This window comes from Lates calcarifer, linkage group LG21 (assembly GCF_001640805.2).
Source record: "Lates calcarifer isolate ASB-BC8 linkage group LG21, TLL_Latcal_v3, whole genome shotgun sequence".
Classification (NCBI taxonomy): Eukaryota; Metazoa; Chordata; class Actinopteri; family Centropomidae; genus Lates; species Lates calcarifer.
This window is the reverse complement of record NC_066853.1, coordinates 22,057,539-22,085,135: the sequence shown is the minus strand read 5'-3', so window position 1 is coordinate 22,085,135 and position 27,597 is coordinate 22,057,539. Positions and strand designations below refer to the sequence as shown.

Here is a 27,597-nt window from a genome sequence, read left to right as displayed (position 1 = left end):
TCCTCCTTCAAGGACCATACAGTAAAATGCTGAAATGCATATAAAATGCATTTACTATAAGAGCGCCAGGCAGGGCTCCAGGAATGACGTGTGTTGTCTTAAAACGTGTTTTTGTCGGCTAACTGATGTCATTAGTTATACTGTATGTAGGTGTTATATCAATTTCATTTCTTCTCTCCTGTTTAGTGATCTGTTTCAGCTTCTTGCTTCATTTCTGCTGTTGCTACAAAGAGTCTAAGCTGAGCCTGGAGCACCTCCAAATTGAAAGCAATGCAAAGTGAAGCTGAGCTTAAATGAGAGTAGAGACTAATGGACTCATCTCTCACATTCACCAGCAGACTTGCTGAATTAACCAATGGCACACAAATGAATAACATCAACCAATCAAAAGCACAGGAAAAATAAATGTTTCATGTGAAACAGTGATGTTCATAACAGGGGGGAGTGATGGATAAAGGCAGAGTTTACAGAGAAGTGGAAGAAGAGAGAAATGGGAGGGAGAAGGAACAAAAGAATGGCGGAGAGAAAAAGAGAAAGACAGAGTTGCAGTACATGGTAGAATGGAAGAAAAAAATGAGCTGGAGGCAAGGAGGAATAGAAGAAAGGAGATGTAGAGAGATGATGGAATGAAGGGACTGCAAGGATTTGAAGGAGAAAAAGAGAGTAGTGGTGGAGGGGAAGGACTGAGGGGTTAAAATAGGGATTAAAGGAAGGATGGGGGAGTACAGAAAGAGTGATACAGGAGTGGATGGAGGGATGAAAGAGGCAATGATGAGTGGGAAAAAGAAAGAAGGAGGGAAGGGAGGGGTAGAAAAAGGAGTGCAGGGTTGGGAATGATAGATGGGTAGGTAGAAGAATAAAGAAAGGAGAGGGAGAAAAGTGGATAAGAAGAGGGGTAGGAGAAGCAAAAGGAGGGATGAAGGGTTGATTAAAGAGGCTTATGAGAGGGATTAAATGAGAAAAGGGGGCAACTGGAGTGATGGGAAGAAGGTGGGATTAAAGGAGGGGCAGAAGGAAGAATGAATTGAATGACAGGAAATGATCAAAGTGAAGGAAGGGATGAGGGGAAAAAAGAAGGAATAGAAAAGACAGCAGGAGTGATGGATGGCTAGGAGGAGAAATAAAAGGAGGGATGACAGTCAGAGGAGATGAAGGAGTAAAAAAAGAACAATAAATAAGAGGGAGGGAGGGAAGTGGAGGAAGGGAGGCAGAGTCAAGAGAGGATAAAAAGGAGGGCCGAGATCCTAAATGTGTTTAGAGTCGTCATTTGGAGTACAGGAGCAGTGTGTTGTCATGGCAACCAGGGCAGAGGCTTGTTGGGGTAATCGATCACTACGGGGGCGTTGAGGTGGGAGAAAGAGACAGAAAGAAAGAGGGAGAGATAGAGATGGTAGAGAGAGAGAGGGAGCCTTCACTCATCCATGGGGTACTACTGGACCTACTGCGTGCGTGCACACGTGCACACGTGCACACACACACACACACACACACACACACACACACACACACACACACACACACACACACACACACACACACAAACTTGTCTTACACACATTCTGCTGCTTCGCTGTTATGGATACCCTGTAAAGAGTCACTTCACTGCCCCAGAAACTGAACAGCATTTATTTCCTGTGTCCCCAAAACTCTGACTACTCCACAGAAATCACTGTCAGCAGTTTATATTGGTATCATTTCTTCCTGGAAAGTAATTTCAAAGACAACTGATGGTCCTTAATTTCATTCAAGTTTCCTGGAAAGAGCCAGGAAAGAAGAGCCTGTTTCATTCCAGCTTCCTCCTCCCTCTCTTGTCTCTCTCATCATGCGTGTTACAGCTAGTGCCTCCATTAGCCTCTGACTGTAATCCCCCACTCATCAAATAGCCATTTAAACAGTGCATTAAACAATAATTGCTGATGCTGATATGTCTTTTCCTATTAATCCCTTTTGGTGATGACCAGGAGGAAAGGTGAATCTAAACCTATTTATGTGCTCAAACACACAGACTATGCCTAAACAGAGGCCAAAGCTCATCAGTTAGAGCTGTGTTGCTCTGTGCTCACTGTAAAAAAGGAGTTGAGAAAACTCAATTTTCAAGGCAACAACATTTCATGAAATTTTAACTTAATTTCTGAGGTTTAAGCTTTAAGTTTATCCAGCTCAGATTGTTTCTTTTGCTAACTTACTCTTAGTTAAAGGGCTATGTAAGTATGTCTTTTTTTAATGAACAAAAAAGTTCATTCTTTCTCATAAAAAATAATGGTTCGATTTCCAAGTAACAAGCAGAAGAAGGTACCATCCCCATGGTCATTTTAATTTCTTAAGAGAAGAATAATCCCTGGCCAAACAATAACATGGAAAGAAGCAAAACCAGAGCTGGGTCTCTGAACAGATTCTGCTTGTTTAGTGGACGCAAACATAACACTGTGTTACACAAACTACCTTAGAGCATGACTGGATATACTTTTATCATAATGATAACACTAATAGTAACCACATTTGTACATCCCAATTGCTTTCTTAATTTGTCAGTCCCTTTGATGAATTATGTAATTAATTGGTTCACTGGCTCGTAATCAGCAGAGCTACATTCCATACATTACTACCAGCTAATATTTGCAACTTAGTGCATTATCCACAGAGCTACACTTGCAGCCATCAGACTATGTTTCCTGCGGTGTGTTCAGATGAAGTACAATGAAATTGTGCGTGGCTACCCTCCAAAACAAAAATATAAACTCAATAGAATAAATATTTTTGAAAAATTAAAATAAATATATAGTAAAAATATATATACAAAATGTGAATAAAGGGAGTAGCGCAATGAAAATGTAAAATATATACAAAACGTAAAAGAACAGTATACAGAGTGAGCAGTGCAAATGGGCAGTCACACACTGCTTACAGTCTGTGTGTATGTGTGTGTGTGATTTCACAGTTCCAGGGGTTCTGAGGATATAGGTCATAATGTCAGCAGAACATCCAGATGTTGGGTAACTCACTAAGTTCAGATGTTTACGTCATTCAGTAATTACATTAGCAGTATGCTAACTTGACAATGGTGCACACCATGATTACTGCTTTGTATTGAGGTGATGTATGCGATGAACTGGAGCCAGCAGAATTTCATGCACCAGTGTCCTGTAATTTCCACTTGTGGCCACAGAAGCTCAGTAACTGTTACATAGTCCCGCTCTAAAGTAACTCACATCTTTGTCCTATATTCACTTGAAATTCTTACTTTACAAATGAGCTTGGATTTTTTCTTTTATCTCATAATTTATTGATTCAAGTTTTATCCTTCATGACAGCTTTTGTCAAATTGCTTAAGGTCGCAACAAGCTCAGGAACTGTGCTCCACAAATCTAACCCCCATGACTCAAGTGCCTTATGTAATAAGGGTGCAGACAGTGCAGGCCTCTATTCATCATGGTCTGAATGACAGATTAAGATTTTTAATTATCAGGAGGTTATCAACGTGATTTAAATGTTTACTTTAAATGCTGATAGTTTAGGTTTCTATAGTTTAGCAATTTTTAATTGTTAATTATACCAAAAAATATAAATTGGCATTTTTTTTACAGGGCAGTTATATTTCGGTCAGCACACATTTGTGAAAAGTAAGAGAGAGTAGCAACAAGCTTAGCAAGACAAACTTTAAAGAGGGAGAATGAGAGCATATATCCTGATCTGGTGTTATATGGTGGTGCTATATTAAAAAAATGACTCAAATGACTCTAACAAAACCAAAGTATAAAAAGTCTCAAAGTGAAATAAGTAAAAGTCAAGCATTTAAAATGTTACAAGCAAAATGTACTTCAGTATTAAAGTAAAATGACTGATTATGCTGAAAAAGACCACTGCGAGAGCTATACTATTTTATATATTATATAATTTGGTTTGTATTGTTGATGCATTGATCTATAATTAGCATTTTACTGTTGTAGCTGATTGACCAGCTCACCAGCTACAACAGTAAACAGCAGCTACTACAGTTATATTTTGTGGATAGCTTTATCTATAACAATACATCATATAGGCTATAAACTTGATTAAATGTATTTAGTTACATTACACCACTGTTAAAAAGGTCATCCTGCCATACCTGTTTCTGCTTTATAAAAAGGTTATCACTGATTCATTTGCTCAGGGGTCAGCAGGTCACCAGCCAGCTAGATTTCATACTCCAATTTAAATATCCAAAAAATTATTTGTTTCGTTGCCTATTTTTTTACACCACTTCTGACTCAGAACATATAGTGCGCAGTACATCAGAAAATTGACTATATATTCCATCCTCTCTGCATTAATAAATCAGCAGATGTGAACTGAGCCAACCACCTCACACAGCAGCCTCTTTTTATTGTAACAGTTTTATTGGCAATCTACCGACAACATCTATCAGTCAGGCTATTTAAACCAATGGATTTTGTGCTAAGATAACACAATGTCTTATATGCAAGAGAAATGCGAGGAGCACAGATTAAACCCTCAAATGAAATATTTCTTTCAACAATAAGCCATAGTTAATTTTACCCTGAACCCCATTTGGTGAAAAACAATGAGGATGTTGCAGCTGCGGTCAGCAGCCTGTTAGCATGTTCATGTTCAACTCCATTTAGTGTAACCAGTCCAAACTGTGTGAACTGTTTGTTCTGGTTTTCTGAGCCGTGGGATATTGGTGTTTAATGAAACAAGAAGTCAGTGTAAGATTGATGTGTTTTCTGTGTTTGCTGATTAGCAGCATGTTACTTTCTGCTGAACCTAATTCATAGCTACAATGGCATTTTGACACTGAACCATTAATTAGCCTGTAAGAATAAACACAAGAGAGGTTTTGACTACTGCTGCTGCTGCTTTTGTGGTTACACATCGCGCACCAGCAGTCATTAGACTCTATATTAAGGGATTTAAAGACAAACTGAACTCGTTGTTATTAAATTTATATCCACTGTTGAATAAATTGTTATACATGATTAGGATACGCTGATATTTAATTCTTACAAATGCGCACATTAATGAGTTCTTTGTCTCCCTTTTATTGTTTCAAGGTTGCTCAGTCATGGTCATCCCTCCCTCCCCACATTCTCCACTGAGCAAATCACACAGCAAATGACAAATCAATATTTAATATCAATTTGTGCTGAAATCAATTGGGCAGCTATGGATTTCATTACAGCCATACAGGTTTCTGTACCAACAAACATCGTAACTCAGTTTTCCGAAGAAAATGCATTTAGATTTGATCACATACTGAGGTCTTCTCTCTTTGTAAAAAAAAAACTCAAGAGGAGGTGGTGACACACTGACAAAACTATTCAAAAACTCTTTAAGAGCACTGGGAGAAAAGGTCCAGATGTCAGTGCAATGCTGAAGCTATTTTCCATTTTCTACACTGTTTATCCAGTTTAGGGTCACAAGGGTTGGAGCATGGCAACTTCCAATTAAAGCAACTCTAAAACTATATTGATTCCTAAAAATACCAGCAACACCAGAGAAGGTTTTTTTTTTTTTTTTTTTTACAGAGCCCTGGAGTGGTCATAGAGAGAGAGAAAAAAATATTGAGGCCGTGTTTTACTACACTGAGTGCACAAAATGCCACTGCCAATTCATTCCCACATTTTCATGAACCAATTCCCATATAGAAATTAATTATTTTGGCATTTTTGTTAGTTTGCAGAGTGCCCGGTGTGCACCCCACAGCTTTAGAGCCACTGCTCCTTAGTGCTCTCCTGCACATACCTGGTGCTCTTCAGGATAAGGTAAAAGAGAGCCCTATAACAGTTTCTATGATACACTATATGATATTTAGTTGCTGAGAATGCTCAAGTGAATCTTTTTGTATATCATGATTAACTCTAGTGTTAAAAAATGACAACCACAAACACCTTTTTCAGCTTCAAAATGAGTCTTGTTTCACCTCTCGGATAACGTCAGCCTTTGCCCCGAGTGATCCAGTGAAAATGAAATCTTTAACTCCCTTGTTTTAGGGAATCTGGGAAGGAGGCTCTGCTCCATGTAATGCTCCAAGGACTCAACCACTGCAGTGTGACTGGGTGTATCCAAGTCTAATAGTACAAGAAACAGTAATTTGTTAAATGTAATTGTGAATGGTTATGGTAGATGAACAGAATTAAATGCTCCACTGTCACTGGGTCACCCATTCTGAACATGTATGCATGTGTGCTGGTGTCAGTTCAGGTAACATTTAAACAAGCTTACAGCTAACTGTGCTTGTTGGCACACTCTACTGATCCCTAAGGGCGTAATTATCTATCTCTTTCTGTGTGCCATCTTCCATGGGGAGGTCAGAGGTCAGTTTCTGAACAGACTCTGGAGCCATTAGAGATTTAGTGTCTTATTTTGGTGTGGTGGATGATTTCTGTCAGGTCAAGTTTGAACTTGAGAGGGGCGTCAGCTGGAGACGCCAACAAACTGTTAACAGAACATAAACATCCCACAGACAACCATGCATGAAGTATCACAATTCATCATGTCCTGCAGACTCAGTGTCCTCATCTGTCCACAGTGAGTGTGTGACAAGTCCTGATAGCACAGTGTTGTCATTTAAGGTACCTGAGACATATGACTGATCCAAAAATGAACGTGTGTAGGGATTTTCTGTCACTTAACTGCATTTGATCTAATCCAAATCAAGTATCATGTGAGTTTAAGTCATTTTTAATCCCTAATCAAGTCTAATTAGGGTCTGTCTGTAACATTAGCAAGTAACTTAAGTCATAAATAATGAAACATCAACAAATGAAATAACCTTTTAATGTCTGTGAATGCAGAAACACTTGTTTTAAGTGATGGTCTCATCTGTGTTCACAACAAATGCAGGAGGGCCTGATGCAGAAGTATAATGTTTTGAGGTCAGCTTTAATCATTGATCTGATAGGCATTAAAAGTTGAAGCTGAAATTGATGTGACACGTTCAACTGGCGACTATAAAAAAATCAAAAAAATCACAGCCCACTCACAGTCATAGATTAGTTTTATAGAGTGGTGTGTCTTTCCCTGGCAATTGATCTGCGACTGAGAGCAGAAAGCTCATTAATCGGCCAAAAGTTTCATCTTACCCCTAAAGAATTAAACTTCATCTGCTAAAGCTTAAATAATCTTTTGCATGATGATGTGTCATTTCAACCAATGAAAATTAGAAACTGCATTGCAGTGCATTTTCTCTTTGCAAACAGTAAAGAGTGAGGGGAAATAAAATGTTTGATAAGAGATTTGTTAGCATTGGAGCTTGATTAAAACAGTATTCTCAATCAAACAATACAGGTTAGTGCAGTTAAAGAGCTTCACGGGTAGGACTGGTAAGACAGGACAAGTTTAGATTAAAGAGACTTATCCTATGTTCACAGGGAACTGGATACAAAATGAAATCAGCTATAGAAACTAAACCATATATAACAACGTCACACTACATCCTCCTTTGCCACTGAGAGAGGACAGTCATTGTTCACATAACCAGAAGAGGTTTCTTTGTGAGCAAAACATGAAGATTAGTTATTTTTGAACCAACAAATGACTGATGCTGCTATTTTGCAGGTCAAGACAGTCTCCAAGTGGTGCACTGCCTTTTAGCAGAATGTGTAAAATCCTGTCAGTGAAAACCCTCTGCAAGCCTGCAGGGTTAAAACAGGGTTAAAAGCTGAAAGTTGCAAAGCATTTGGCAAAAGCTTAGAGAGCAGTGACTCAAGGACATCTGCATCTCTGAAGTACTTAGAAAATGGTCAGCAGTCTACAAGCCTTGTCTCTAGTGTTTTAAAAGCTGACAGCATTAGTTGCAGCAGAAATACTATTTGGAAGAGAGAGGCCTCTATGTCCCTGATGCTTTTCTCAACCTATTTCTGTCACTCTCTCTCCCTCTCTGTCTGTCACTCTGTCTCTCTCTCTCTCTTTTTCTCCCTCTTAATGTTCATTTTCCTATGTGTCACACAAACACAAACTTTCAAACTCTGCAAACTAGCTACAATGTGTCAGTGAAATTGTCCTTCAGCCAGCAGGAGGTCACTTTACTGTCATCAAAAAACTCCTCATCCAAACTTCTGAAATAGTAGTTCACCATGCGGGAGTGCCTGATGAAATGACAAAGACAGCAAAACACAGCAGGACGCACATGAGGAAGGAGAAAATTCTTCTTCAGTTGGCAAATAAACAACTCACCTGATGCCCTCCCACCCACTCTCTTCATCACTCCCTCCCTGCTTTGTATGCAGCATCTTGTTTTGTGAAGGACTATTTGTTCAATCTCTGAGCCACTGCCAAAACATCAGGCGGTCTAGATTAAAAGTGTTTGAGGCCTCAGGGTCTTAATGTACAGATCAGAGGCAGCAGACCACTCTGTCTAATGAGATTAAAATGTCACAAGAAGGACTTGATCTTTTGGGTTTAACCTTTATTTGTCTGAGTGGAGTTTGCAGCACAAAAAGGCTTTTTATCACAAACTAGTGGCTGGTATTGTGTAGACTTTGATCATAAATGAAGATGTATCATTTCCAGTATTCTGTACACAGCAGCAATCAACAAAAATTGATGGACAATCATTTTTAATAATCAGTTAACGGTTTCTGTCACTTTTTACTGGTAACAACTTCTCAATTTTGACAGTTTGCTGGGGTTTTTTGGTCATATATTTTATGACAGTAATTTGAATATCCTAAGATTTTTGACAGTTAAGTCACAATTAGGCAAACTGAAAACTGCAAATTGCATTTTTTCACTGTTTTTCTACCACTTAAAAACTCTGAGTTGCCCAGTGTAACCACAGCATTATGGTCTTCACTAGTGAGCAGCTCCACTGAAGATAATGGAGGTCAATAGCCTTGCTCAGGGACTATTATGTAATGTAATTGTACTGCAAGGTAAAGTGGATAGATGTGAAGTTAAACCATCACATCCTGACTTTTCTCACCTTCCTGTCCCTCCCACTCTTTGCTTGGGATTCAAACTAACAACCCTCTGATAATTTGCCAATACAATACAATCCCTTGAAAAGAAGTTAAACATTCTAAAAAAAAAATCACTTTGTATTAGACCTCCCACGATTTGTGTTCATTACACATGAACATTCGTAACTTATGTGTGATGTTAGCATGACAGCATCAGGTGACATGTTAAAACACTGTCAAGAATATTTACAGCCTCTACACTGGGATGGTGGTGGTGGGGTGTAGCCAGATCATTCCCCAGCATGCATCAGAAGGCTAGGAATTGATTACGGGGTGAGCACACAGAGAGACAAACAAGTTCATCGCATAATCCCATCATAAGTACAGAAAGAACAGTTCAGAGGCTCAGGTCACCTTCATGGGCTTCATGTCTTTAGACTGTGGGAAGAAATGAACTGGCAGCTTGAACATTAAACCACCCAGTTACATTTAGTGGTTATACTGACACTATCTCCAGAGGATAAAGAGATTCTAGTTTGGTATTTTATTTTTTTAAAAACCAGCTATTGACAGCTTTCTTCTACAAATGGCTGAAATGTTGAACCAAAACTTTCAACTCATTATTTTTACCGCTGCCTCTGGCACTAGAAGATTTAAGCTTCCTTTGTGTGGCTGGAAATGAATGCTATTCAATACTGCCCTGGGCATGGACACAGCGTCCGTTTTCCTCTCTTTCCCTCTCACACACCGCATCCTCCCTCTGTGCCCACATTCTCATCCTATTTACCAAGTTAAAGGAAATTTGATTGCCCTTCATCAGACTCGTCTGTAATATCAGCTGAAGCCAGCTGGCGAAGATTCAGTGAAAAAGCTTTCGCTGCTGTAAATTTTGATGACACTAATTTCTAGGAAGGAATGATTATAAAGTGTTTCTCAAGAGGACATCAACAATGAACCCCAGCTGTCAGGGAAGTTAATGAATTATTCAGCCTTTGTGCATGGAAGGAGGAAAACAGCCATAACCCAGTGTGCACCTGTGTCTAACTGTGTGTATGTGTGATGATGACACCATCTGCTGTTGAGCTGACATGGGGGAGACATCAGACAAATATGGATGGACTCTCTGATGTATTTATTTCAGTACAACAGACAATGTCTCACTCTATTCTATTCTGTTACTGGTAGGTTTGAAGGTTCAGGTGACTGAAGGCAACTGTGGGATTTCAGCAATCTTATAAGTTTACCGCAAGACCCGCTGTGTGACAAGAATCTAATAATGGCTACAGCATCAAGTTGTCAATATTGTTGTCAATATACAGTAATGAAACATCATCAGCATGTGTCATCCACCTGCACTGCTATAGTGGTAAACAATGGAGCTAAGCAAGAATCGATGATCAGTGTGTCATTTCATGCTGCATTCCTATTGGCTGGTTAGCAGATATAGGTCGTAGCAGCAGTCACATTTTGAGATGGTTGTCCTAAATTTCTGACACTGAATTTTGTCCCAGTCTATCATTAGTTGCAAGACCATGACAAAGGCCATCTTTGAACTTCTCTCACAGTGCGATATATGACCACTGCTTTGGAGCCACACCCAAAGATATCACCACTTTTCTTTAATGTTGGTCATCTTTTGTCTGGGACAGCCTAAAAACTGCAGTGTATACCCACCACCACAGATTACACACACTCACACACATAAAAAAAATATTCGCCTAGAGAGGAAATACAACTAAATGAAAATTGTTTATTTAGTTCACCACAACTGAATTTGGTGTGAAGATACTACTTCCCACCAACATAAACCCTATTTTCCATTGTCTCTGTGTATGTATATCTCAGTATTTATCTGAATTACACCCATACTGCATAATGCTGATTCTTTTCTTTGTGATTTACATCTAGAGATAATGTTGAATGGCAGTGCAGAAAGCGGTGTGCTTTATAGAGTCCAGATATAATCTAAAGGGAAAAAGTTTAATGTATGTGAAGATGATCTGTTTTTTTTTGCAAAATCATCCAATATTGACATTGACTGGCAAAAGGTCTGGCATGTGTGTGTATTTGTAGGTGGGTGTGGTGCACTTTTGGGAGGTGATGTCACAAATGACTGGCAAAAAACACAAATGGAGGCATCTGTGTAACCAGCAGGACCTCAACACACACACACACACACACACACACACACACACACACACACACACACACACACACACACACACACACACAAACACACACCCTCCTTTACTTCTATCTCAATTTCTTACGCTCTGACTCTCTCTCTCTCTCTCTCTCAGAAGAGAGAAGTGACAGAGTATGTGACACACAGGCAATTATGTGATTGAAGCTTTATGAATTATTTTCCCCTTCTCATTCTCTTCTTCATACAGTATATACTTTAACAGCAGGTAAAAAACAAAATCTAAATACAATATGTAAAACAAAGACCATTGTTTCTAAAATGTACTGTCTGTTAATTTGATAACTATCAAGAACTTGTTAGAATTGTCAGGGATCAACACAACATAACAAATTTAATTATTTGTAATTGCCTTCAGAAACAACACCTACTGGTGTCTGATGAGAAACAACAGTGTTTTTACACATCTGCTCATGTGAGAATTTTTAATCTCCTTCCTGTGGTTAAGGTTTGGTAAGGTTGTAAATAAAGGCAAATTCATGTGGAAGAAGGATCTGGGTGCGCTCACTTTCACCTGCACAGATTTACCTCCAAATAAAGTGGTTTAGATCATCATGGCTCAACTGTCTGATTATCTGATCGCTCATTGAAAGTGAAGGCCAGAGGTGTGAAGACCAGAACTGTAATAAACCTGAATTATTCTATATCATAAACAATTAACAGTAGTGGAAAAAATGATCCCAACCTTTAATAGAAGTAATCTCACAGTGTCTATTAAACAGTAACACACTTACTGTGAGATGCATCAATATACATCTACTACTACAATATACTCACACACCTTATATAATGTCCCATTCATCATGAGTGAGCTGTGAATACACCTTTGAATCACACATACATATGCAGATACACAACACACACACACACACCCGGTCCATTCTGTGTCCCATCCATCACCACAGCCTCATGAATAGTGTGTTTATCCAGCCTGTGCCTGGCTAAGCAGTGTTAGTCAGCAGGTAATACAGGATCCAGGCAGCAAGTTAGTGTGATTAATCACCTGATCTGAGAAGAGGAGGGTCTTAACACACTGCTGTTACATGTACATGCACACAGAGACATATCATGGTTTTACATAAAAATGCATGGGGGGGTGGGGGTGGGGTTGGGGGTGGTGGTGGTTGAGGTATTCCCTCATCCACCTGGGAATCATCCCCTAGTATCTTTCTCCTGTCCCTGAGTGTGCTCTGTGACACTACTGCATGATATCTCCCTTGACACAGTGACACCCAGAGGATCATGGGATTGCTCACCTCATCACCTGATGAGTAAGTGTTGGTGTGTGTGCAGGTGAGTGTGTTACAGTGTTTCTATTGCATGGTTTCACAGCTGTTTCAAATTTCTGCAGTAGATTTATGGTATTGATGTTTGATTTAGTTTCCCTCTGTACTGTTGAAAATATGAATTAGTATTTAATTTAAGGAGAAACTGGAAGTTGAAAATTGTACAATTTGTCTTATAGATTTTTCATTTTCTATTTCCATGTAATCCTTCACCTTATGTCACTAAAATTTTGCTTGATTTTATTTTTGCACTGAAAAATGTTATGTCCAGCTTTATTGCTGAATCTCTAAGGCCCTAGCTTTGAGGTTTGTAACATAGCTAATTACTCATAAACTGTCACCAGCTTAATAATGTGAGTGTGGTGAGCTCCTGTCATGTGACTGTGAGTTGTTATTGTTTTTATCCAGTGACTTAACCAGTACAGTACGCTGAAAAAAATGCTTCTCTAAACAAACCAATCAGACACTGCTATCTTTGGGGGCCAGTATACTCCATCTGAAGTGCTGTTTACCGACTGTAAGCACTTTTAATTGCTGATGTGGTTGGACAGCACATTGTGACACAGTTCAGATGTGTGTGTGTGTGTGTGTGTGTGTCACTGGTTAATTCTCTCTCTCCCAGTCTTTTCTCTATGCCAATCTCCTCTTCTTTCTTGGGAATTCTCAAAGAACATAAAACAAACAGCACTAGCAACAACAAGTTGCTGCTTAGCAACACTCTGTAGGTACACACGCATGTACACACACACACACACACACACACACACACACAAATGCACAAACACACACACACACAAACGCATATGTAAAATGCTGTGTCAATGCAAGTTTGGTGTGTCTACCAACCATCAGGTGAAGCAGTGGATGAAAAGGTAAATAAAATCAGGTGCTCTTATTATGTTTCAGACTTTCACAACTTAAAACTAATGAAGAGTGCATTAAGCAGTGTGCTGCTGCATTTGCTGAAAAACTTCCATTAACCATTCCATAAACAATTTGTTTCAGTCATTCAGTGAAAGCTTTTACACAGCTAAGTGCAGCAATAAACTAGAATCAGCTAGAAATTGTGGATGGCCTGAATTACAGCCAGTAAAGAAGTGGAGGGGATTAAGCACCATGAACAAGGCCACTGCAGAATATGGAGGAACATTTCCAATGTCTGTGAATTATTCATATAGGCATGGCAGGCACCACAGTAAAGAGAGTATATGCAGTCAGCAGATAAAAGAGCTGAGATTCTTTGTAAAAAGAATATTTGGCTCTGTGCAGTTGTTTTTGTGTTTTGTATTAACCTGCAGAGGGTTTCTCTCTTACAGGTGGTCTCATCCATTTGAGTAAGTTTTTCAAGCTGCATTTTGGGTGCATGCCGCTTAATAACATGGAATTAAACTGACCTCTAAAACAATCTGACAAGACAGTTTGCAAAGTAATATTAGGATTAAAATGGTCATATATTTCTCATATGGGAAATTTATTTTTCTGCAGTTCAGCATATTCACCCATCACATAACTGCTAATAAAACTAGGTTAGAGATTCCACAGTGAACCCTCTGAGTGGCTCTGCTGAAACATAAACTAAAACTAAAATAGAAATGTTTTAAATAGAAATTTCTCTCTTATTCCTTGTTGCAAAATTAAACGTCCTACCCTGAAAATGTCTGTTTTGACGTATAAACACATTTTTTTGTTTAGTGCCATTGCTAACTTCCTGACAGATACACTGCACCTCCTGTGGTTTCTTTACAATAAACCCAGCCTGGAGGTTTTCTAGTTGAATGCTTTTAATGTGAAACAGCAGCTGAGGGAAAAGTGCATTTTACATTAAGAGCAACTTGATACAGGACTGATACCACCACAGGGAGCTGCTGTATTGGTTAACAGTGAGGCTTCCAGTGGTGAGCTACAGTAATGGACAGCAACACTGAAATACATGCATGCATCATTTCCTGTGACTCCATTCTGCCTTTACAGAGCTGAGAGGTCATTACTGAATGTAAATACACTGAATGACTATTGAAGAAAAAACACTGACCATAAATGTGAATGTCCTTCGCTTTGATTAGGTTCTAATTCAGTAGGCTTACTGTCCATGAGAATGAATAAAAAACTATTATGATATGATGTGTTCAGGGATAACAGTCTCTTCTATCAATGCACAACATCCAGTGATGCTGAAATAATTCTCACTGGTACAATTATTCATCTTTATTTCCAGACTCTCCATCTCATTCATCCTACTGCTGTTCTGAAGGCACAAATAGCATGTGAGGCATTAGTTTTGATGGGACTCACTGTTTCACTGCATTAATTGTTAATTGCCTGGCACTGCAGAGAGGAGAGACAGTGATACGTCTGGGTGAAAATGCCAAGGGCTGTATTGATTCATATAAATGAGGCAGTTTGTTTAAAACTGAAAGCCAGCTATGTGTTTTTAAGCAAATTTGCATGTAATTCAAACCACATTTAAAGTCTAGGTATTTAATAAAAGCCACTGAAGCATGGAGTTTTGCATTTCATTTAAAACTTTAATTAAACTTAACTTGTAATTTGATTTAAAAAACATCCAATGTTGCAGACCTACAGCACTTCTTGAACTATTCTCTACTTTGTTTTCTTGCTGTGTCATTGCACTGCTCTCTCCCTCAAAGTTTTACTTCATCAGCCAAACCTCAGTCCCATCTACTGCCAGAATTTCTCCTCCTCCCTTTACAACACTATGGTGCATCGGTCTCTCTCTCTCTGTTTGTCTTGTAGACCTCATTCGCAGATGATGAACTGTGACGTGCACATGAATATGCTGGATGATGATGTATACAGCAACCCCCGTATATTTATTCAGGACTTATCTCCATTTTCTTTGTCTGCATTTTGTCCAGAAACCATTTATTCCATGATGATCCTTAATGTCCACTCTCACATCCACATCATAGAGATCAGGACTAAGACAAACTAAATCCACAGAAGAGCTGTGACAAAATCTCCAAGATGCTTGGAACAAAGTAATTGCTAAGTATCTTGAAAAACTGTGAAACCCAAACGCTAACCCTGAAAAGGCAAAGGGTGGTAAGAGCGAATATTGATTTAGTTTTTTTCCCTCTTTACTGCACAAGAAATGAAATGATAAATAAAAACTGTCCATGGCATTTTGCATAGTTTCACAGTACTAATCTTTAAAAAATGTGTGACAAATCTACACTGAGCGTCTAATACAAAATCAAAAAAGACACAGTGGATGTTTCTCTTATACAGCATGTTGGTCTTCCTGCTGTCATAAAATCAGACTGGGGAACTTTCAGTGTCCACTGGGAATAAACCTCTTCCAGCACAAATAACAAAGGGAGGCTAACAAACACACTCTCCTCCACTCTCCCTCCCCCCTCTCACACACACACACAAACTCTCATTAGGATAAATTGAGGCTAAATCAGGGAGCAAATTGGTCTCTCAACAATCATTTTCTTTATGTCTGCTGAGCCCTGTTCTCTTGGTAGAGACAATCAGTGTCAGTCGACAGAGCAGAGAGACACAGGGAGGGAGCAGGAGAATGTCATGTTAAAATTCACAGACACAAAAACACAGTCTTAAAAATGCTAACAGAAAATCTTTCTGTGGTCCCAAAACTGCTTCAAGAGTTTGACAGGAGAGTGTGTCAGTATGTGACTTGAAAATCAGAATAAAGATTGTGAAAAATGTCTGATACTGATTTCCACCAAAATAGTTATAAAAAAGACCCCAAAAAGTTCTTCGTGTTTACCCTCATTTCAGCACTTCATTGTGTTTTTGTATCATACCCATATCTGTTCCTATATGCTACATTACATGTTTGTTCAAATAATTTCTCTTCAAAAACTTTTGATTGAAAAACAGGTGATGGTAAAGGCAGATATTATTATCACATCTTATACTTGGCATAATAAAGGATAAAGACTTCACGAGGAAGATTCACTTCAACTTCAAACTGATTTTTGTCTCCATTTGCAAAACATGGAAGACATCCCTGTTGTTCCTGTTGATTTATCTTTGACTTTGATATGACTGAATGACTGATTGACTGACCTTCTTTAGTCAGAGCTGAACTCACCATAACAACACTCACAAGCTCTGGACAGAATACAGAGCTCTATACATCTCTTCATCCTCCACTACACTGCTTTTTTAAAATCTTTCCCTGGTTTTCTTGTAACAAACACAGTAATGTCAGGAAGCTCTTTATAAGAATCTACCTATAATACAGATCATCAGAGGCAAATAGTCCTGGTGCTTGTACTATGGAATAGTTAACTCTAGGGCAAGAGCATTGGTTGAATGACTGCAATGTAAGAGCAGACATGAAATCTGTGAATAAATTGAGGTTAAATAGGGCGTAAAAGGAAAATGTCAAGGAAAAAGAGGCTGAGGAAGAAGGAGAGAAAGAAAACTGAGGCCCAGGCTGCGTGTTTCCTCTGAATTCTGAGTGTTTTTCCATTGTATTCTGGTCTAAAGACAGTTTTAGTCCTCAGGCTGCTGCCAAATAGCTCCTCAGTCAGGGAATTACAGCGGTGCATGTGAGCGTGTTGTTGTTGGTCCTCAGGTGGATACAAGCCTATTTTCTGTTTGTGGCAGTGTGTATTTTTGTTTCTCCTTGAGCAACCATGGGGGAACACTGCAGGTCGAAGGAGCTGTCTGCAGAACTCAGAGACAGGATTGAGTCGAGGCACAGAAGGCCAGGCAAGGCGGGAAAAAACTTTCTGCTGCATTGAAGGTTCTCAAGAGCACAGTGGCCTCCATAATTCTTACATGGAAGAAGTTTGGAGCAAGCAGGACTCTTCCTTGTCTGTCTGTCTGTCTGGCTTCTTCGAGACAAGACAGAACTGAGAAGTTCAGTCTTGGTTTCATCAGACCAGAGAATCTTGTTTCTCACAGTCTGAGAATTAAGTATTATTGTTTTTGTGAAAAATGGTTTGTAAATGTATCATACACTCACACTAAATCTTGTGAGTTGGAATGACTGTGCCTGTTTTCAATCTGTCTGAGAGCCACAGTGATAAAAGTGCTCTTTAAGTAATTTAACAGGTTGGGGGTTGTGATTGATTAGCTGCCCAGCTGCTGATCACTGATCAAACCAGTGAACATGACTGATAGAGTCTTATCAGTGAAGTGGCAGGATCCTTTTTATTCCCTCTACAAATCCACATTTTAGTTACGCTGTTACACTGTCTCAGTTTTAGCTCCAAGGAGCACGACAGCAAAATCCAGGATTCCCATGGGCAACCAAAGGTCCAGTATTTACAGAAGTATCTGTTACATTTTCTTCACTGACAATATTGGTGGTCATGATTAACCCATAGCAAACTCCACTTGATGCAGTACACTAAAATATCTTAATGACATAAGAGAACTATGTAAAATGATATAAAAAAAACATCATATTTTTAATTAATTTTGTTAAGCATTTTTTTGATTGGACAAAAAAAGAAATCCATGTTTCGATGTCAAAATTTCAAACACCCTGTGTCCTCAACACAGGGCAAAAGTTATTTGATTACAGACATCAGATGCACCTACAAAACTGCACTGGAAAAGACTGACATCAGTAAGCTCCATTACTGTTTCTGATGTTTTTGAAGATTCATGGGAATTTGAACTCAACCTGAAAAAATCTGTGTAAGGAAATGGGGATGGGTTCCTGTGTATATGAGATTTCTTTCAGTGATGTTTTTGGAACGTCATTCATCTCTACTCAACTTCTGTTAACTGGATCACGAGAAACAGCGAGGACTGAGACGTTCTTTCTTTTTTAAATCACAGCGAACCCTTTTAAACAACATAACTGTTTTCTACCTGCTTGCCTTTGGTTTTACAGCCAGTCTGATAAATCTTATAAGGCGTTCTCCACAGTTACTCAATGATACATTTTGTTTTCAGTCTTAACACCTGTACAGGCACACTGGGAAGCAAAGCTACATGAATAATTTACTACAAAGTTCCAATGGATAGACTCCACATTTAATTTCCAGTTACAACAGATCTGACTGACAGGAGGGAATAATGGTGTTAACAGAATTTAAATGTGCTGTGGCTCCTGGTCTCTGACAGAAGGAGAGAAATTGTAGGAAATGTGTTTTTATTCAGTCAGGGAGTGTATCCTGCACTAACGCAGAGTCACACACCATTCTTATTTTTTTTGCCCACCAAGGAACTCCACTAGAGCTAACCTCACTGAACCACTTTGGCACTGGTTCTGAAGCATGGCAAAACATTTTTCCTTTAATTCCCTACACAGATTTCTCAGATCAGTTCAGGGATTTCATCCAACAGCTTCAGGTCAGTGCTTGATTTTCCCTCACACAACTTTTCAGCATGTGTTATTGTAGCATGGGAAACATGTCTTTGACTGAATCTTGTACATTGTGTTTAGCTTGAAACACTGCAAGTATTAAACAAGGACATTTTGATATATGAACAGATGTCCACTATGAGATGTGTTACATGATGATAAACCAGCTCATTTCCTTTGCTTTCTTGTTTAATTTTCTCTCATTTAAATGTAAGGGCTCCTGTATCTATTTCCCTTTCTATCCTTTTCTTCACATAGCTCTTTCTCCTGTCATTTCCTTCTCCCCTATTACACTACTTTCCTTCCTGCCTTTCCTGCCTCCTCATTTCCTCTCCTCTCCTGGAGCTTGTACAGCACAGATGGTAATGTAACAGAACAGATGCATCTGTTTTACCTAATACTGACTTTTCCACCATCCGTCTCACTGTAACCTATATGAGCTCTTGCACACTGTAAAGATCCCTGATCTCCTGGTCTTTTCCATTTGTTATCTTAACGATATAAAACTGCCCAAAGTAAAGCTGCCTTGAAATAAAAAGCAGGAACAGTTTTCCAATTCGCTCCATAGCAAAAGGATGCTCTTTGCTCCTATCCATCTATCATCTCTCTATGTCCTGAAGCAGTGGAGCAGACACTGTAATATGACATGAAATAATTTTTTTGAAAAGGAAATAATGCCTGTGCCGCCGCAGTAGAGGCAGACTGCATGTGTGCCTCTAACTGTCTTTGTGCCTCAGATTTTAGTTGGATTTTTACACATGCACATGGCAGTCTACATTAATGGATCAATGTAACATCAAATCATGCTGTATACAGTCTTATGCCATGACCATTAGAAAACAGTATTAACATTCAATTGAGGATCACTGATATGCCACAGATTTTTTTCAAGTGTGTCTTTGGCCTCTGAAGAATAAGATGCAAAATTCAACACTACTTCAGACCACATTCACACCATTGGACATTGAATGATCTACAACGTTGGTGAGTCAGAGCTGAGACCTCAGCCTCACCCACAGAGGTTTTCCATTTTTAACCACCCCCAATATTTCACTTTCTAAAATATGGTAATACGTCCTTTTCATGTGCTCTCTATTACTGGAAACACACCTCTGAGACTCATCAACCTCATCAATTACACACACATACTCTGCTACTCTCTTTACACTCTACAAGGTCATTCAGAGGTACCATGCTTTGCCAAACGGCATCTATAAAAACATCTGTCAGTGTCACATCAGGCTGATTAGAACCATTCAGGCGACACACAAGCCAGCATGTGTGCACACGCAAACACATACACAACACATGCACAAATCATTCTGATGAGGTCTAGTTGGTTAATACAAGGCTATTGGCTTTACACACACACACTTGCATATAGACACACTCCACATACATCCTTTTAAACTGCAGCTCTGACAGTTTGAATTTGAAGAGAGGGTAAATAGAGGAAGGGAAAGAAGGAAGGAATGAAAGAACAAATAAGAGCAGAAGAAGGAGAGATGGAGACATTAAGGAGACAGGTAGGGAAAGTGTAAAAGGAGAAAGATGGAGAGAAAATGAAGATATAATAGGACTGTCGGGTCTATGAGTGTGAGTTGGGGTGGGTAGTGGTCCATGAGGAGACAGTAAATGAATCTTGTTGCAGATTCCCTCTGGATTCCTGACAGCATGACAGGTCTGAGCTCCATCAGCCAGCTCAGGGTGAGGCGATCTGGTATAGATGCACATACACTCACACACACACATGCATGCATGCATGCACAGACTGAACATGAACATTAAGGACCACACAGACGGGCAATTATGCACTATGAACATCACTTGTTCCCAAAAAGTAAAGAAACACACGTGGAAAACACACACACACACACACACACACACACACACACACACACACACACACACACACACACACACACAAAAAGATCATGAGCACACACAATAATGACCCCCCCCTAACGGTGCCCATTCATCACCACTTGGTTGAGTTGCCGTGGGATACAACTAATGAGCCATTACTGTTGCTGCTACCCAGAATACATTGCTTTAGCCCTTCAAGCCCTCAACCCCTTGGTCGACGCACATGTGTGACTTTGTGTGTGTGTGTGTACGAATGTCTAGGCATATGTACTCTGAAACTGTACTGTATATTTTAATTTACTTGTCCACTGTGTGATTACAGTAGAATATGTGTCAGTGTGTGTCTATGTTAATTCATTTGAGTCAGAACGCCCCATTTGTTAGAAAATTGATTCAATCTAAAAACGAGAAAACTGACTCACAGTCTTCTCTGTCAGTGTTTTCTGCAAATCACTATCATGTGGAATCTTTATTACAGTCCTTATTGCGGAATGCAATCAAAAGGTAAAAAGGTGCTGCAGGATGTAGGGCCTATGCAAAATATGCACACAGATCTAGAATGTTACATATAAATGTCCTGGAAAATGTCTCACAGAATAAGACCATTCATCTACATTACGGTGGAAACATACATTAACATGTACTTTGCCTCCCTCAGGTACAGCACAGTCTCACTAATGATTTCATCTGCAAAAAAAAACTCCTTCTGCGTCATCTTGTCTATCAGGCTCTCTCTCTCCCTCACACACACACACACACACACATCAGCATGTAAGTAAAAATAATTCAGAACATCACCGTTTCTACAGTTTTAATTCTGCAGAGTGAAGGTTCCCTGAATCCCAATCCACATCTCAACATTTATCAAAAAGATCTGGAGTTGCTCTCGAGAGCCTTTGTGGGCAGGATTAAAGTTGGTTATGTTACAGAGCTTTTTCAGAGTCAGAAAAATCAAGACATACTACACATATGGTGCCTTCAGGTGGTGTCAAGCTTGAGCTTGATCAAAGAGGAGTCCATTTAAATGGACAACATCATGAGCTGAGGTTTTGTTGTGATGTACGCTGATGTTTACTGTATGTGTGTATTGCTAATGGCATTGGTGAAGAAATGATCTGTCTTGAGCCAGAAACAGGAAAGACTTCAACAATTTGTAAGTTTGGAAACACACTATTGCTTCTATGAAGTACATTTGACAACCAGAAACCTCTATATGCTGCAGGTGAGGTGGATCTGATCCTGCACAGTGTGTGTTCAGCATTACACGATCTACACTTACAGCTCTGAGACTTTTGACACTACACCTCTCCTTCCCTGTCTCCTCAGTGCCACCGTCTGGCCCAATTACTGCAATTCCCCAGAGAGGGAAATATGACCAGGAAAAAAAAAAGCAAGACCTGAAGGAGAACAAAGTTACCTCTAGTCTCAGGTGCTTCTTCTTCAACTCTTGATACACATAGAGTTCCTACCCACTGGCAGGCTGCATAGAGAGAAAGAGAGAGAGAGAGAGAGAGGGAATAACAGATGAGAGACTTTCACTTTTGATATTGTTTTAAACATTTTGAAGCTAAGACAGAGGCAACAATGCCTAAAAGCTCCTTCAAAACACTGCAAACTCCCACAGGCACACGAGAAAAAAAAAACAAAATGTGGAGTACCACATCCCACATCAAGCTCAAGGACAGAGGGAGGGAGAAAGACAGAGAGAGAGACTGATGAACCAAAGGAGACAGACAGACGGCACGAATATAGAAAGTGAGAGGTAGAGAGAGTTAAGGAAAGCGTGAGAGTAGAAAAAAGAGGGATGTGGGTCAGTGATCAGGTCTCATTTGTATATATGTCAGTTAATTAGGTGAGCAATCATCCCCAGAGATGAGTTCACGGATAATGAGCACAAACATTAATACGCACACATACTGAAGTGTGTGTGTGTGTGCATGTATGTGTGTACTGTGTTTTACCACCAGCGAGTCACATAACAACAGATGGTGTGAGAGTAGAGGCAGAAATGCACTGTGTGAGGCAGATGTATCTGCGTGCTGATATATTGGGTTGATATTTGGCCTTTTATTAAATATTGAGTATTGTGGAGTCTGAGTCATCCAGTGCAGATGATGACACAGATTGCTCTTCAACCACAGCCGCATAAAAACTCTTTTCCACTCGTGATTAAATCCTGTTTTTAAGAGCTTGTAAACCTGAGGGGATTTAGATTTCAGTGTTTTGTCCCATAATGGTCCACAAAGAGTTTCCCAAGATTTTTTACCCAGTCTGCAATAAACATCTAGGGGATACGTGGATTATTAATGACTTATTCAGAATAAAAATGATCAAATCTTAACATACTGAGAGATAAACACTGATTTAATATATGGCCAAAACTCCTGTATCAATACTTTTTCTCTTTTAGTGCCGTTCACTCATATTTCATTTTTATTATCTGTGTTCTGAATCTCATTAGTTGTTTATGATGTTTGATTCAGCCATTTTTACTACAGCTTATCTTTTACTAGTGGTTCAGTAATCTGACAACATATTGTATTTTGGTGTCAGCAAAGCCCCAGAGAATGGCAATGTGACACTGTCACAGGTGGCAGAATAGTGATGTAATAACTGTGTCCATATTCAGGACCTGGTTCCCATTTGAACAGTTTGAACCTGCTGCCCCTCGCCTACCCTCGCAACAAATGGTGCATTCAGCTGCTCCTTTTCAAATCAAAGTAAAACATTTCCAAGTTTTACACCAGGATGCTGCTCTTAAGCTGCTAACATGCAGGCACAGGGCTCTGCTGAGCAGGTCAATAAAAAACTTTTGGGTGCTTGTAAATTTCAGTGTGTGGACAATTTCTTCTTTTCCAACAAAATGTTAACACCAGGAACAAATTCCATGCCTGATGATGGACACAGTGAGGTTACAACATGTCTAGGCCACTAACAAGAAAAAAATACTCCTGGCTTTTGTTATTTACTTCCTGTAGTGAGATCTTCACCTGAAAGCCAATGCCTAGTGTACTGTATATGATTGTGAGTCCAACAAATTAGTGTAAAGGAAGCATTTTCTGGTCTCAGCCTCAGATACAGGCCACAGAGACAGAGAGAGTTAAACACGTCCATCCTTCTCCACAAGGTCTTGACCTCTATTAACAGGTCGATGGAGCCTCTTCCTCACTCTGTCAATAGCTCTTTATCTGCTGAGAGGACGGCTGGTCAGAGAGATGACCTACTGCTCTGCAAGGTGAACTCATCTGATATGACTCAGTGGACACATCGTAAATGCTGTGAACGTGAAAGGACACCGGTGTTTACAGACTGGTTGTCTGGTTAGCTGGTTAAGGCTCAGCTGTGAGGTTTTCAAAGCATCATTTCATGAATCTGAAGTAGATTAAGCAGGCTGAGAGAAAGTGGGAGTAAAAAGCAAATTTAAAAATCCAACATCAATAGTGATTGATCAGCGCAGCTTGTATTTGTTTGAGATGAAGACCTCCTCAACACACACATGATCTCAAAGGGGCAAGTCTCCTTATCAATAGTTTTCCTTAACCTTGAATCATTGTTTCCACCAAAATGACTTCTAGATCAGGCCAGTGTGTAGTGTGTGTGTTCTCCTGTGTTTCTGAGGACATTTAAGGGAACAATTGTCTTGTCCTTATTTCTTCTCCTCAGAGCTGTTTGAGGGTTAAGATTTGATTTCATGGTAAGAAGTTCAGGTTCTATAAATGTTCCTCAAACATTATGTGTTTTTAAAACTGTTGCCTTGACACCCCACTGTGGATAAAGTTTGGTCCTTTACCGACCTCAGGTGTGTGTGTGTGTATGTGTGATTGAAGAGTTGTGATCTTGTCTGTGTCACTAAACAACACTTTATTTCTCTTTCTCCTCCCCTCCTTGTTCTTCACTCACTCTTGCCGTCACTGACTTAAAGGTCTCGGCTAAAGGTTGACACCAGCGCTCTCAGACGTTCATTACGGAGGCATTCACCACAAAATAATCATCTCTGAGCTGTCTGTCTAATCGCTGTGCTCTTTTACACTGCATAGCTTCTTCCTTTCTCAGTACAGTTATGTATCACATCACCTTCCTGGCTTTGTTCTCCCTCTTCTCCCACTGACACATCTCACAGTATTTCTAAAGGTTGAGTCAAGTCACATATCGAAAATAACATCCACTAAACTGTACAAAGAAAAGCTTCATTTAATCCATTCAGGTCTTGCAAAAGACAGGCAATATGTTCTTTGGGGAAAAATCAATCAACACTCATCTCTCAGTCAGTCTGAAGGGTGGTCACCGTGGCAACTAGGCATATCCTTAAGGAAAATTATATTATATTTCAATAAGCAGGGGTCAGAGATCCTGCTGAGAATAGAGTCAGGTGGTTTATTTGTGTGTAATTGTAGAGAGCATCATAACACAGAGGAGAAGGCATATCAGTCAAAAGTCTAGAGTGAAGTCATTTTCAGGAGAAAATGATTTCTTCTGTCCTGACTCTCCAGGAAGAATTTTGCTGGGATTGAAACTAGGCGATAACACAGTCTGTTTTTCTTCTTTTTAACCAAACACAATCATTTCATTACAAACTGTATTTTTCTGCCTTCTCCTCTGTTTAGTACAGTGAAATGAATCTGCTGAGTAAAGACACAACATCACATGCAGACTCTTTTAGCACGATTATTATCGTTGCACTGTTCACCAAGCTTAGGTGAGGCTTAGGTAATGAAATCCACCTACCAGCACCCCTGAAGCTCACTAATCAACACATTGTATCTCATTTGTTTAATCTGTAAAAAAAACAATAGTGCAAAATTTGTGGTTTTACAGGGGATTATGCGTTTCTTGGCTTGCAGCAGCTGCCAGGCAACCAGCAGAGACTCCAGGAAGTTACCAGTCCCTGCCAAGAAACAGTCTGATGCATAACTCTATCAGAGAAAAATGTTGTTTTGTACAAATTAAACAAATGAGATACCCTGTGTTAATCAGTGAGCTTTAAAGGTGATGGTGGGCTTCATAATTACTGCACAGACATGAGCGTGGTTTCAGTCTTCTCATCTAACTCTCAGGAAAGTTACCAAAATGTCCTTTAAAAACCTGCTTGACCAGAATACAACAGTACACTACAGACATACAAGTTTTTACATATGGGGTAAAGGCCATTGAAACACATACTTGCTCATAATGTAATTTATTTCTAACACAAACTATTGTTCATCACTAGTTACATTTGTAAGTGAGAAAACAGTGAAACACTGGACAAAAAGCAGCTTTCAAATGATTCACCATATGGGCTTTATCTCCCGTTTAATCTTTCCATTTAAATTCCTGCTTCCTAACTCAAGCTTTTTACTGCCACAGTCTAAGTGGCTTAAAACAAGAAAAAAAAATCAATTACATGATATCTACTTGGTAAGAAAGGAATACTCTCTCATTGATGCTATCACCAGCTCTTTTACAGCATGCTACATAAGAAAGGTCACTCATTTACTAATTGGAAAAAAACTGCAGCCTCTGCAGTTTGTTGTGAACTGCAGTTAGGTCAGTTTCCAGCACCACTTTGGTATTCATGCAACTGCTCCTTCTCCACCTCTGTGTCATATTGGCAGGTGGACAAAAAGTATTCAGACCTGAACAGTGGTAATGCTTTAATATTAGTGTCAAGAGCTGCAGCTTAACACTAGTATGTTTATGAGTAGCATTCTTTCTGAAGCTTTTTTTTTTTTTTCAAAAGTGATTCTGGCTTTTTGAAGATATTTAACAATCATGTGAATGTATTCAGAATTAGGATTTTGAAGAGGCAAGAAACCTGTAGCTATAGTTCCCCAAACTAAACATAAAAATCCATTGTTTGATTTAAGAACATGCAATTCCCATAGCAAATAACAGCAATCTGTAAACAAGCATTTCTTTCTTTCTTTTTTTGAGCAGGTCTTTGTGAATTATATCAGTGCTGTTTCCAGCTGAGAGGACAGAGAAGCACCACTGTAACAGAAAGCTGCCCTGCATCCTCACCCCACATCTGAATGGCTGCCCCAATGTAAATGCAAATACTTGCAGCAAAGATGTAGATGGATCTATAATTGCATCATGTAAATTGAATGAAGGAGCACTGCCATCACTTCAAGTTGTGGAGATTTACATAGACAGGCAGGGGAACAGATATCCATATACAGGCATACATATATAGTTCTAATGCAACCATGAAGGCCACGAAGTGACACTTTCAGAAACACTGGAGAGCTCTCGATGCAATTTGTTTGAAAAACCTCCAGCCACAGGGCAAAGGACTGAGCTCTGCAGAGAAATGAAGGCTGCTCTCACAGTTATAGTGTTGCTTAGCAAATGCACAGAGGAGGCAAAGCTGCAACTGTGGTGCTTTTCATTTATTTTTTTCGTGACAGGTCCATTGGCTGAAGACTCTATGATTTTTTTCATGCTGCATCAGTCACAGACCCTGACCCTGCACTGACCCAGAGGTAGTAAATGTCACTGACTTCGGTTGAGATCAAGGGACGAGAGTGGGCTCAGAGGGAGTGGAGGGCCCCGGCTTCAGTAGCTACAGATAACTTTAAGTTGAATACACCACCAGATCCATCACTCACTAATGAAAGGAAACACAACAGTGTGTAAGAAGAACACTTAAACAAAACTCCATGGACTAGCAAGTGGACATGAAGGAAGGCAGGTCACAAATGTTGAAAAGTCACACCTGCAGTGGATCTAACACAGCAGCTGAGCGAGTGTTACCGCTCCGTCACAGAGCTGATATTCTTTGACAATCTGGTGAATCAAGCTGGCAGCTCTCTGCTCACTTCTCTTACCGAAGTTAAGGAGCCCAGATGGACATGCGTTAAACAACAGACCCTGACTGTGACTATGGACAAAATTACATAACTTAGCTTGTTGAAGAAATCACAATTAAATCACAGCAAACCAGAAAAAGAACCTACAGCTACACTAGCAGCTCTGTGAGGCTGTTGTTTGTTAGAGGTGCTTTAAGCTAAATGACAGGTAATGTTTATTAGGCAATGTCTTCCA

At 39.5% G+C, this 27,597-nt stretch overlaps 1 protein-coding gene across 8 annotated transcripts in view; it reads right to left on the bottom strand.

The window, feature by feature from the left end:
- Positions 1-27,597, bottom strand: part of slc8a2b (solute carrier family 8 member 2b) — a 143,056-nt gene that overhangs the window by 37,708 nt on the left and 77,751 nt on the right. For 4 of the 8 annotated variants that reach the window (XM_018660522.2, XM_018660525.2, XM_018660523.2 and 1 more), the window contains one exon: positions 21,989-22,051. The exons of the other annotated variants lie outside the window; for them this stretch is intronic. The gene's annotated coding sequence lies outside the window, so the exon portion shown is untranslated. The remainder of the gene's footprint in view (positions 1-21,988; positions 22,052-27,597) is intronic. 8 annotated transcript variants of the gene reach the window in all.